At 41.0% G+C, this 13784-nt stretch overlaps 1 protein-coding gene across 1 annotated transcript in view; it reads left to right on the forward strand.

Annotated features, from left to right (window-relative positions):
• LOC137498971 (fibronectin-like) overlaps window positions 1-13784 on the forward strand; it is a 434037-nt gene that overhangs the window by 282970 nt on the left and 137283 nt on the right. The gene's annotated exons all lie outside the window — the stretch shown is intronic.

A 13784-nucleotide genomic window follows, 5' to 3' on the forward strand; every position in this document is an offset into this window, starting at 1 on the left:
TTATTCCTCGTCTGGAATTTGCATGTTATGTTTTTTTTTTACGTAAGTAAGTAGCATATTCTACCGAAGCCGTCCTCACAACCTTCCAACTGGATGAAACTGTAAGTGTTGTTGCAACTAAACCTTTACTGATTTTTGGTGAAAGACCTGAAAATTTTCCTATGTGAAGAAAGTGGTGCGACACTAGGTAACTAGCGTCATCTAAAGACTAAGTCTTGCCTTGTGGAATTTCATATTTTCGGCTTGTTAATTGGAACTTATACCATGTGTAATTATGTCTGTTAAATTGGGGCTTGCGTACTGTGTGAAAGAACGTTTTGGATTCTTCGAAAACATAATTGGGTAACCTAGTGTTTATTAATAACTTTTCTAGGCCTAAAGGTTTTGTGATAAAGGCTATCATTTTACTGGAATAATTTAACAAGCGAGTCGCTTCAGGGATGTGGGTGTTACGTGTACAGTGTGTCCCGGTACCTTTCTTACTTGCTTCTCTGGTTGATTTTATTTTAATTTAACTTAATTTTATTCTCCCTTTGGGTTTTGGGGTTATTTTCTGCGTCTGTTTTCTTGGCCCTTTGTTAGTTTTCGCCTATTGTTGTTTGCGGCCTGTGATTGGCCCCTTCCTTCCCTTGACCCATTGTTGGTCGTTGCCATGGGAATGCTAATGTTGTTGATGTTGTTGTGATGGGATTGATGATTTGTATTTGATGTGCCGATGATGAATTCTACCTTCTCCGCGGATTTCCTTGGTCCATTTAATTTTTCTTTGAGATTTTAATTTTACCTTCTGCTCATTTTTCCTCCCGGTGTTTCGGTGCTTATTATTATTATTATTATTATTTTAACTTCTTGAAAAGTGCACGTAATATCTACCCATCCTTGCAGGGGGTCGTTTGACACATCCTAAAAAGGGGTTTTCAGTATCAATATCAAAAACTGTTTCTGTCAAGGTTGTTTCTCTCGGTTGAAAGGATGTTAAAAAAAACTTTTGTACTGTACAAAGAAAACCTTTGGTTGTAAGAAAACTTGAGAGTTGGCGAGGGGTTTCATAAATCTACATTATCTTGCTAAGTCTTTCAAGAACTAAATAATTATTTTCTTTATAAACGGTCGACCGTAGGGTTTTGGTTTGAGTTTAAATATTTTTAAATTTTTAATTTTATTATTTTCCAGCGAGGATATTCCTTCCTATTTGTTTATCACTTAATTATGCTGATTAAATATCTTGTTCCTCAAGGTGTTGGTGTTTACCTTTAAAAAGGGTGATAATTTGATATGACCAGGTGTATTTTATCCGCTCCTTTGGGGGCCCTGTTTTATTTTCTCATGGCACGTGCCCTTTTATTCTTTAATTTGTCTTTGTCCAGGACGTTTCCACGTATCTGAACCGTGCCTTTGGTACACGGTCAGACCCTTGGTGCTGTCACTTGGGGTAATTATGCCTTTTATTGCTCTAAGTGTTCGAGTGTTCAGGTTGAAACTCAGAGGTAAGCGTCATGTACCCTGTAAAATGCAAAAGGTAGAAGGTGAAAACTTAAGGAGTTCTGGTGTGGAAATCCAAAATGGTCCATTAAACACTAGAAGGGAGCATAGTACTGATGAACGATCTACATGGGAAGACCTCAAACAAAATACAGTGACCATTGCAATAAAACATTTTTCTCCAATACAGATTCATCGCAAGTGTTGGAACAGTGATCTTACGTGGCAGATCACAGACCAGAAACACCTGAAAGAAACAGGCTTGCACATTCAAGACAGATATTGTGTCGTGAAATTCAACGTAATTGCCGCTTAGACAAACGTCAGGAATCTGTGAAGAAATTGAAGCTCATGGCCATCACAGTGAGACACGAGATATATACCGTAAAGTAAAGCCGCTGTCAAATAAATACAAACCTCGTGTATGGTCCATAGAAGATTCTAATGGTCATAGGATACATGATATTGAAATTGTATTCAATAGATGGAAACAGTACTGTGAGGAGTTGTATAAAGAAGAGACAGTACAGCCGATGATTGAATGGCGAGATTTTGAACAAGATCCAGATATCTTATTTCAGGAAACAAAAAGGGCAATCACGTCGTTGCGACTGCACATAGCAACGGGTTCTGACAACATAACAGCTGAACTACGGAAAGAGACGAGTGACATTGGTGCTCAAATTATCACAGACATTTGCAGTAAAATATGGAGAAATGGCAAATGGCCACCTGACTGGGTTACATCCATCTTCATCCCGTTACATAAAAAGGGTTCAACAATGAAATGTGATAACTATAGGACTTTATCGTTATTCTCATAAACTAGCAAGTTCATGTTTTATATCTTGAAAGACAGACTCGATAATTATATTAGTTCAAAGATTCCCCCTGAACAAGCTGGTTTCGTCAAAGGAAAAGGCACAAGAGGACAGCTGTTGAACATCAGACAACTAATCGAAAAGAGCAGAGAATTCCAACTTCCTATGATCATTGGCTTGCTAGGAAAGCCTTTGACTGTGTTCAATAGGAGAAACTTTGGTAAGTGTTATTTAAAACTAGCTGTAGTACCCGGCGTTGCCCGAATATTTTCTGAATATTTACCGGTACCTTTAAGATTTGCATTACCAGTTAGTTATGTGTGATGTGAATTTTTATAGAATTCCTTTTTGACTTGCAGATTGATATGTTATGATCTATTATGTAGTTATAAAATTATTTAGATATGCTCGATTTCAAGTTTTAGATTATTTAGTTTTCGAGTAAAACTTCGTCCTTATGGTAGCTCGAATCGACTGGGAAGTATTTGATCCTGTCAAAAATGAATAAGTGATAACTCTATGTATTTAGCTGTCGCACTATAGGTACGATGTACAGAATTTGAACTGTCGAGGAGATTGATCCCCTCCCGCCCTCAACCACTAAGAGATATAAACTCTAGATTGTCACCATTCATCTCAGTGACCCAGAAAACTGTAGATTCGACACTGATTTCGATTATTTTTATATCTCACTCCCCCTCACCCACACCCCAAAGGGGGCTGAACATGAATTAAAAAAAAATCGGAGTGTCACTAATTATTTCAGCTACCACAGAAACTATGGATTCGATAATATTATAGATTATTTTTATAGCACCACCCTCGCTCCCTGCCCATAAGGGTGCTAGGGGTGTCTTACCCTCACGCGGTTTGTCTCCTGATACTAACTGATAAGTGTACCAAGTTTGGTGAAATTGCTCCAGTGGTTTAGGAGGAGATGTGTCATTTACACACCCACACCCACACACCCACGCACCCACGCACACACATACATCAATTTTTATATATAGTAAGAAGATAATATTTTTATATGTAGTTTTTCGATTTATTGTATATCTCACCCCCTTCGCTCCCCACTTGGACATGCAAAAAATCCGGAGTAATACTATTCATCTCAGAGACACTGAAATCTATGGATTCGAAACTGTTTTTAATTATTTCTATATCTCACCCCCCTTTCCTCCCCACCTAAACGGGGGCTGGACTTTAAAAAATTCAAGAGTATTACTTTTCAACTCAGCGACCCCGAAAACTATGAATTCGACACTATTCTCGATTATTATTGTAACAACCCCCCACAGTGATCGTCTCCCGATAGTAAGTAATACGTGTACCAAGTTTGGTTGAAATTGCTCCAGTGGTTTAGGAGGAGATGTATCATTTACACACACACTTCCATTTCTATATATAGTAAGATTTTTACACTCGTACTTCACCCCGTTTCCATCCCCACCCAAAGGAGTCCTATGAGTGCCTTACACAACAGTATATTTTTTCCCGATATTAAGTCTTACTTTCACCAATTTTGATTGGCAGCTATGCCCAAACGTACATACATAATCTCACTGTTCTAGAATCCTGGAGCTGACGTTGCCATGGTTACAGCATTTCATTTCTTTTATCCGATTCCTAGAGCAGGGGTAGTGTGGTGCCAATACCTCCGTAACGGTTGGTTTAGGGCCTTAAAACATGGTTTTCGGGCCCGCAGGGCTTACCGAGTTTCGTTCTTTGCGTCAAGAGGATTAAATTGAGCTAGAGGGCTGAATATTATGATAGTCACGACGCCTCAGTCATGAGGCAAAACGAAGAAGAAGAGGAAGAAGAGGAAGAAGAATATGCTATCAATCTGATTTGATGATGCCCTAGATACCCAGAACGTGACAAGGTGGCGCGCTGTCTTTGAGTCTATAGATAATGTGTTCGATACTGTATCAACGCAAAGTTTCCTTTATTTTGACACTTATGGTGAAATAACGCCTGTCTTTCCAAACATCTAAACTGTTGGGCAAAACTTCATAAAAGGATTCATAGCCTGAGTACCGCCATATACAACACGACAATAAATAATAATAATAATAATAATAATAATAATAATAATAATAATAATAATAATAATAATAATAATAATTGTACCGGGCGGTACACCTCTACGACGCAAGTTCAAACCTTGCGCCAATTGAAACTCCTCTACAGGAGAAACCCTGAACTTTAACAACTGAATCAACTCTACGATTTATCAGAAGATGCCACTGTGTGTTTTGGATTTGCTTTTGTTTTTCATTGATCAAGAAGTGTGAACATTCTCTAACAGATGTCTCTACCAAAAACTATGATAACGAACTCTGGTGTAAGGGAATGAACCTTCTTGGAGAAATGTTGCATTCATAAGTTTTGTCTTTACTAAATTTTGTTCTGTGGTTTGAGGGTTGGCAATATTAATCCTTTCCTTCCGCCTGTTTTGAATTTAGCCAATCAGTAATTTCTGTAATTAATTTTCCTCCAATCATAGCTTTCTTCTTCGAATTTCCATGTGTAACTCTTAGTCGACCAATAAAAATTAAATGGGTGTGTCTACTCATTCCTGAAAGGTCTCGAATTTTCCGCGAGGGTATAAAAACCACTGATTTTCTTGTTTCCGGGCCACTCGTATAACATCTAACTCAGTGCGTGAATATGTAGCAGGGGGCGGGAAGTGCCTCTTTCTTCAAGCATCAGCTCTTCAACAAGGTAATGGCCTCTTAACATCTTTATTTATTGCTAGCTCAGCATTTTAACTCGCGGGGAAAGTTCGAAACGTTTAATATGTAACCTACATCCTTAAATATGTAAGCCTTTCAATCCTTGTAAAAACTTCACATAACTTGAACTGTAATTCGGGGATAGAGAGTGCTTTACCCTCTCGAGCTCCCCTTCAATTTGAATTTGAGGTGACTACGTTTTCATAACCGTTTCTTCTCTGCTTTAATGTATTAAACTTTTCTCATACGAGCCACCTCCCTAGCTTGGGATTAGCCCCGGTGTATCGGCCTAGCGCCACTTAGGTTTTTAAATGTGTATTTAGGAGTGCTAGTTCACGCCTCCAGTCCTTTCTGTACTTTGGGCCAGTAACTTAACCTGATGTTTTGTTTTCTTCATGCGAAGGCCCTGTAGGTTGGGTATAAAATACCCCTGTTTCTTTGTGTGCCTTGAGGGCAGTTAGAAGTGAAGTTTGTTGTGGCCTTTGATAGGCTTGTAAAATTTAGAGCAGGTCAGCTCTTTCGGGTATTTGAATAGTGCCTCTGAGAGGCTTGTGATTTAAAGGTGGGGGCAAGTGCTCCTTGTATGAAGGGGTTTTCTGCCCCTGGGATCAAATGTGTGACTTGGCAAAGTTCAGCTTGTAGCTCGAGGAATGTAAAAACGGGGCTCGAAGCCCAAATCTTGTAACGAACTGTAATTTCTAATTTCTTAATTTGTTGATATGCTACTTGGTACCTGTTATACTCTATTATTTGTTAATTTTGAAAAGAAAATATAACCTTTGTTAAAGTTTTAAATTAACTTTAATTTTGGTAGTTGAGACCTATTCCAGCCCGCACCTTCTTTCACCTCTGACTTCCACGGATAACTTCGTAACAAGTGGTAGCAGAGCGTGTTTGAATGGGTCTCAATTTAGCCCCTGTTAACGGCTAAACATTGCCTTTGATTCGAACTCTTACAATTTTCTCCGTCGCTGGAAATTTTCGATTTTTCTAAATTTGTAAAGTGTCTGACATCATGCCCGGCCCTCGCGATGTCCTCCATCCCGGCTATTTGCGCAAGGAGGAACTGATTTATGAATTAACCATTAGAAATGTTCAATCTGGAGGCACGGTATCACTAAGCTTAAAGATTCTCTTGATTTGCCGATTACCACCCCAACTTTGGGAGAGAAAGAGATTGATGACTCTCTCTCCACGATCACTGACAATACTACTGAGCTAGCATCCGTAGTTAGTTTTTTTGAACGGGGTGATCCTTCACCTAATCAACTTAAACGTGTACAAGATAGATTGTACCATTTTTCCAATAGAGTTAACGATCTGTTGTCTCTAAAGTTGAATGACATTCAAGAGAAGGAGGCTAGTGCTCTTCTCGAAAGCCTTTCTAAACTGTCCACTAAGGTTACCCTATTGTTAACTGGAGCTGTACCTCCCAAAACCGACCAACCCACTCTGGTAAACGTAGTTGGCGAGGAAGACTCTTCTAAAGGAGAGGAAAATAGGACATCTGTAGGAGCTCAACAAACCTCTGCCCCATTAGATAGTGAAATTGAACGTCGTATCTCGTTGAATAATGCCCCTTCCGAAACAGCTTCTTCGCCACTTAGGCCTCTACCCACTATGTCACCTGGCTTCAGCAGTTTGCCCCATCCTTTAGCAATGTTGCTCCGAGGCATTTCGAAGTTCTCCGTTAATTCCACCAGTGATTTTATTGCTTTTCTAAGATTTTTCGTTGAGTTTCTGGATCATGTTCTTGTTTTTTCTCTTTCTCCGTGTCAAATTTTGCAGATCATTTATCCCTATTCAATTGGTGTTTTATTTGACAAAATAGTAAGAGCAATTGCTGATCAATCATCTATAGAAGAATTTCACGCCCATCTGTTAGCTAATTTTATTCCGGCTCGAGCTAGGTCATCACTAATTCAGAAGTACTATTACCGTATACAGCGGCTGGATGAAAATCTTGCCGACTTCGTCCAAGACATCAAATTCTACACCAGAGTATTTGACCTCCATTTTGCTGAAGATCAAATTGTACAAGCCATTGTGGAAGGCATTTCTCATCTTACAGGTCATACTTGTGTTTTGCGTCGCGTCCGCAAACCTTTGCCGAATTAGAGGCTATGGCTGTCTCAGCGGAAGGAGTTAGATACGCCGACACCTTACCTGTCGCGAAAAAAACCCCTCCACCCTCTACGGCCTCCACCTCGCCGACCCGTCACACCCCGTAAATGTTACGCTTGCGGGTCGCCTGACCATCTTCGGAACAAGTGTCCATTAACTAAATGTAGTGGGACAAGGAATGGAACAGGGTCATCCCAAGGCTGTTTTAAATTCGGCGCTTTCTCCCATATTGCCAAAAATTACCCGAATTCGAATAGCACTCCCTCCTGCTCAACTTCGCATGCAACTTCCACCAACAATAAAAAATGACTAGTGGTTTCGGCTGAGTCGACTAACTCTTCTTTCCGAGGCTCAGCCCCAAGTAAACCTGCCGAAATCTCAGGGAAAACTCAGTCCCCTAATTTATCTTTCGAGGGTCCCAAAGAATGTCTTAGGATTGCGGCGGATACCCCCGCACCTGTTCCATTTCCCAAAACTGAATTGAATAATGAACCTTTAACAGCGCTATTAGATTCTGGCAGTGTGTGTTCCATTATTTCGGCCGAGTGGTACTCCAAAATAAAATCTGTTTGTAAATTTCCTGATTTTTGTTCATCTTCGGTTCAATGCATTTCGGCTAATAATTCCCCGTTAGAAATTTTAAGTTTTCTGTATGCCAAAATTAGAATTGTTAAATTTACTTGGAAAGTTAAACTGTTTGTGGCTAAGCACTTGTCTTGCCCCATTGTATTAGGAGCGGATTTCATGTCACACACCGGTCTTGTGCTCGACATTCAGAGCAAGTCGTGCACTTTCAAATTTGCTAGTAATTTCAAAATCCCTTTACTAAAATGTAATTCTGTATCATGTTCATCTGTTTCGCCTACCCAGGATGAGATGTTGTTAGACCTTAGACATCTACCTGAGGAGCAGGCTTAGAGTATTCGTAAGTTGTGTCAGTCGTTTCCAGACGTTTTCTCTGATACTCTTGGTGTTACTGACCTTATAGAATACAAGATTGAGGTTACGGATTCGATTCCAGTCCGCTTTCCACCTTATAGGCTATCTCCACCTAAAATGAAGGCTCTGAAAGAAATCATAGATCAGATGTTGAAAGATGGTATTATTCGACCCTCTAAGTCGGCATATTCTTCGCCTATTTTTCTAGTCCCGAAACCCCAAGGTGGCTTCAGGCCTGCGATTGATTACAGGGCTCTCAATAGGAAGGTGGTGTTACAATATGTGCTCCTTCCAGACCTTCACTCTTGTTTTTCATGGTTTCGAGAGGCTAAATTTTTCACCATCTTAGACCTCAATCAGGCTTATAACCAGATCCCTCTGGCGGAAGAATCTAAACATCTTACAGCCTTTGCCACTGAATGGAACTTGTATGAATACAACCGCGTGCCTTTCGTGCTCCCCACGGGAGCAGCCGTGCTTACGAGACTGCTAGACAGAGTCTTCTCCGACATCAGATTTGAGTATCTATACCATTATCTTGATGATGTCGTCGTATTTTCTGAGACCTTTGAAGAACATCTAGATCATCTGAAAGAGGTCCTGAGTCGCCTTCGTAAGGCAGGATTAACGGTGAAGTTGTCCAAGGTTGCCTTCGCTAAACCTTCCATGTCATTTCTAAGGCACAGTGTGTCGCCCGATGGTGTCGCTGTAGATCATTCTAGAACACAGGCCATCCGTGATTTCCGACCTCCTAAGGACATCAAAGGAATTGCCAGAATCATTGGTATGGTGAATTTCTTCAGGAAATATATTCCTAACTTCGCTAATAGAGCGACTCCCTTGAACTTACTCCGCAGGAAAGGTGTCAAATTTGAGTGGGGGCCTTCTCAACAAGCCGCTTTCGAAGACCTCAAATTAGCCCTTTGTAATGCCCCTGTCCTCGCTATGCCCGATTTCTCTAAGAAATTCATCGTCCAAAACAGCGCGTCGTCGACGGCGGTAGCTGCAGTCCTTCTTCAAGGGACTGAACTAGGGAGGCGACCCATCGCCTATGCCTTTAGGACATTATCAGCCCAAGAATCCAAGTATTCCATCCATGAACTTGAGGGTTTGGCTGCCTTATTTGCACTAGAAAAGTTCCGCCTCTATCTGGAACATGTTAATTTCGACTTGGAGACAGATAACCAAGCCTTAAGCTGGGTCTTATCCAGGCCACGTCGTACGGGTGGTATAGCCCGCTGGGCCATCAGAATTTCTGCCTTCCAGTTTGACGGTAGGCATATTAGAGGTAGCCGTATGTTTTCTAATGATGTAGAGACCTCTGAACAGGAAGACAGTTCTTCTCTTCCCGAGTCCATATCGCCTGGTGTAAATGCCATTCTAACGGATGCGCCCATGTTATTTAGGGATATTGAAAAATATCAACGTGAAGATCCAGTGCTGGCTCCTATTATGGAAACTCTTTTTCTGGGGAACATGTCGTCCCTTATGTATTGAGGAATGGTGTTTTATGTTGCCCGTCGGGGCATGATAAGATGATGAAAGTAGTGGTTCCAGCTGTTCTTGTGCCTATGATTTTCAAGTACTATCATGAGACCCCATTAGGGGGTCATTTAGGCATCTTAAAAACTCGAGAAAAGATCAGAGAAATGTTCATCTGGAAAGGTATGGACGGCGAAATTCGTGAATTAGTAAAGGCTTGTAAACCTTGTTGGCTTAGAAAACCTATTATGTCCACCAAGCTAGGCTTATTGTCTTCTCATCAAGCTTCGCGCCCCATGGAACGTTTTTACATCGACTACGTAGGACCCCTCCCCCTATCAAAGGGGAATGCCAATAAATTTATCTTTGTGTGTGTAGATGGTTTTACAAGATTTTCTTCAAAACTCGAGAAAAGATCAGAGAAATGTTCATCTGGAAAGGTATGGACGGCGAAATTCGAAATTCCGACTAAACTGGTTACCGCTCAGTCCACCATTTCTTGTTTAAATTCTATCTTTGCTTATTTTGGTCCGTGTCAATATATTGTGTCTGATAATGCTAAAGCCTTTACCTCTAATCTCTTTCGTAAATTCTGTTTTGATCTATCTATCTCACATGTAACAACTTCTCCATACTATCCTCAACCATCTCTTGCTGAACGGGTCAATCGTAATCTGAGGTCGGCTCTTACTGCCTATCATCACGACGATCACTCCAGGTGGGATACATCCCTGCATTGGTTACCCTTCGCTTTGAACTCGGCGGTTCATGAATCTCATAAATTCACCCCTGCTTCATTGATGTTCAAGTTTGTACCCAACACGCCGCTCTCTAACCTTTGGTCTCTTAGTGATATTCTGTCTGAGACAATAGATCCAGATAATATTAAAGATCTTCGGAAGAAGGCTAAGGCAAACCTTAAACTTTGTCATGAAAAGTTTAGGGAAAGATATGATCGTGGACGGAGGCCCACCAATTTAAAGGTAGGAGACTAAGTAATGGTCAAGAATTTTGTTCCCGCGGGCAAGCTTGCCCCCAGATTTCATGGGCCGTGCATTATTTTAGATTTTCTTACGCCGGTCACATTGTTAGTGAGCAATCCAGCCACAGAGAGGATATTTAGGGTCCACATTTCTCAAATTAAACCCGTGTAAAATCCGGGTTAACCTTGCCATTAACATTCTTCTGGGAACCTGAAGGTTACATTTTTTTCTCTAAATCCTAGGCCTTCTGCCCCTTATATTTTTACACTGGGTTTTTTTAATCTGCTCTGTATAAATATTGTAAAACCTTCTCCGAGGTACTCTGCTGTCCTCTCCGTACAGCTCCCGTCTCCTGCTAAACCACACCAGTGGCATTAAAATAAAATAAAAGTTTCCACGCCGCTGGCCCCTCTGCCTCACCTCCAAGATAATACCCTAAAGCAAAAGTTTCCAACAAAATTCTGCTGCCGTGATCTTACTGTTTCAGTGCCCCCGCAGCCGTGCGGCGCCGTACCGCCACTGAGGTGGGGTACGGGCCTACTCCACTCCAGGGAGGTCAACCAGTGTACGGCGCGCCGAAGCCCTCCTTCCGGCCAAGCCTGATGTGCGGCGCACTAACCGCAAGCTACTCGTGGACTGTAAATAAAGTTCGCATCTGCGGCGTGCTTCACCACGACTACCCCTCTCATAGTAGCGGGAGAGGTGTATCTCAGGGTAGTTGAGGGGTTCGGGCGACCTCGACAGAACTTTGCAGCGGCGAATGGTCTTGCCGTCAAAATTAATTGACAGCTAATGTACTTCTTCAGCAACATGGACACTCTTTTTCGGCAATTAATAATTTCTTGCTTCAAATCAACCTTTGGTGCACTTAGAAAAATATTACTTCCATGAATTAATGTTTTTGTTTCGCAATTCTACTACTACAAAGAAATTCTAAAACTGGACTTAAACTAGTCACACCCGTCCATATTAAACAACTTAAAAGACCTCCGACTACCGGTACTGAAAATTTGTATTTTCTCTTCTAAATTCTCCTTCAACCAATCAGCAACAAACTTGGACTTTGTTTTGGAAAAAAAGCTAATTTCTTCTGTGTCACGCTTTGGAAGGACTTTCTTTTTGGCGGGGGGGGGGGGGAGGGCTGTACCGGGCGGTACACCTCTACGACGCAAATTCAAACCTTGCGCCAATTGAAACTCCTCTACAAGAGAAACCATGAACTTTAACAACTGAATCACCCCTACGATTTATCAGAAGATGCCACTGTGTGTTTTTGATTTGCTTTTGTTTTTCATTGATCAAGAAGTGTGAACATTCTCTAACAGATGTCTCTACCAAAAACTATGATAACGAACTCTGGTGTAAGGGAATAAACCTTCTTGGAGAAATGTTGTATTTATAAGTTTTGTCTTTACTAAATTTTGTTCTGTGGTTTGTGGTTTGGCAATATTAATCTTTTCCTTCGCCTGTTTTGAATTTAGCCAATCAGTAATTTCTGTAATTAATTTTCCTCCAATCATAGCTTTCTTCTTCAAATTTCCATGTGTAACTCTTAGACGACCAATAAAAATTGAGTGGGTGTGTCTACTCATTCCTGAAAGGTCTCGAATTTTCCGCGAGTGTATAAAAACTGCTGATTTCCTTGTTTCCGGGCCACTCGTATAACATCTAACTCAGTATGTGAATATGTAGCAGGGGGCGGGAAGCGCCTCTTTCTTCAAGCATCAGCTCTTCAACAAGGTAATGGCCTCTTAACATCTTTATTTATTGCTAGCTCAGCAGTTTAACTCGCGGGGAAAGTTCGAAACCTTTAATATGTTACCCATATCTTTAAATATGTAAGCCCTTCAATCCTTGTAAAAACTTCACATAACTTGAACTGTAATTCGGGGATAGAGAGTGCTTTACCCTCTCGAGCTCCCCTTCATTTTGAAATAGAGGTGACTACGTTTTCATAACCGTTTCTTCTCTGCTTTAATGTATTAAACTTTTCTCATACGAGTCACCTCCCTAGCATGGGATTAGCCCCGCTGTATCGGCCTAGCGCTACTTAGGTTTTTAAATGTGTATTTAGGAGTGCTAGTTCACGCCTCCAGTCCTTTCTGTACTTTGGGCCAGTAACTTAACCTGATGTTTTGTTTTCTTCATGCGAAGGCCCTGTAGGTTGGGTATAAAATACCCCTGTTTCTTTGTGTGCCTTGAGGGCAGTTAGAAGTGAAGTTTGTTGTGGCCTTTGATAGGCTTGTAAAATTGAGAGCAGGTCAGCTCTTTTCGGGTATTTGAATAGTGCCTCTGAGAAGCTTGTGATTTAAAGGTGGGAGCAAGTGCTCCTTGTATGAAGGGGTTTTCTGCCCCTGGGATCAAATGTGTGACTTGGCAAAGTTCAGCTTGTAGCTCGAGGAATATAAAATGGGGCTCGAAGCCCAAATCTTGTAACGAACTGTAATTTCTAATTTCTTAATTTGTTGATATGCTACTTGGTACCTGTTATACTCTGTTATTTGTTGATTTTGAAAAGAAAATATAACCTTTGTTAAAGTTTTAAATTAACTTTAATTTTGGTAGTTGAGACCTATTCCAGCTCGCACCTTCTTTCACCTCTGACTTCCACGGATAACTCCGTAACAATAACAATAACGAACTGTGTCATTACAAATAATAACTCTGTATTCACTATTGTTATTTCGTTTCGGTGTTTTCCAAATTCGTACATTCCTCATCGCCACACGTTTCATTCCTGACTTGTGTCAATGTCATCTTTCATATGTGTGTACACTTGTTATGTTATGTCACCCTCTCAGACTGATTCTGATGATTTCGTCTGATTCCGCTTCGAACGGTAGCGCTGTACAGCGTCCGATGAGCCATCTGGTGACGAATGAACGTACCACTTCCACTTCTATTATTACGACTAAATTCAAACCTCATTGCTTGAGGAGGCTTTGTCGTGAACAGTCGAGATATCCTTCTAAAGACGCAGAGCAAAGTTCTCTGCGAAACGTAAAGAATTTCACCGCATTTTCTTCACACGGCATGTGCTCAAAAGCCTGTATCATGCCAATAACTATGATTTTTCCTTTTGTTTATTTGAGGCTCCTTGGACCTCGTAGTTCTTAAGTCTGGCGAGCTTCCTTTTAGCCCTGTATTCCTTCAACTTTGTTCTTGGTTTGCTTTCTTTCCTGAGTCCACTTCACTCCCACTGCAGGACGCCATGT

This window comes from Anabrus simplex, chromosome 3 (genome assembly GCF_040414725.1).
Source record: "Anabrus simplex isolate iqAnaSimp1 chromosome 3, ASM4041472v1, whole genome shotgun sequence".
Taxonomy (NCBI): domain Eukaryota; kingdom Metazoa; phylum Arthropoda; class Insecta; order Orthoptera; family Tettigoniidae; genus Anabrus; species Anabrus simplex.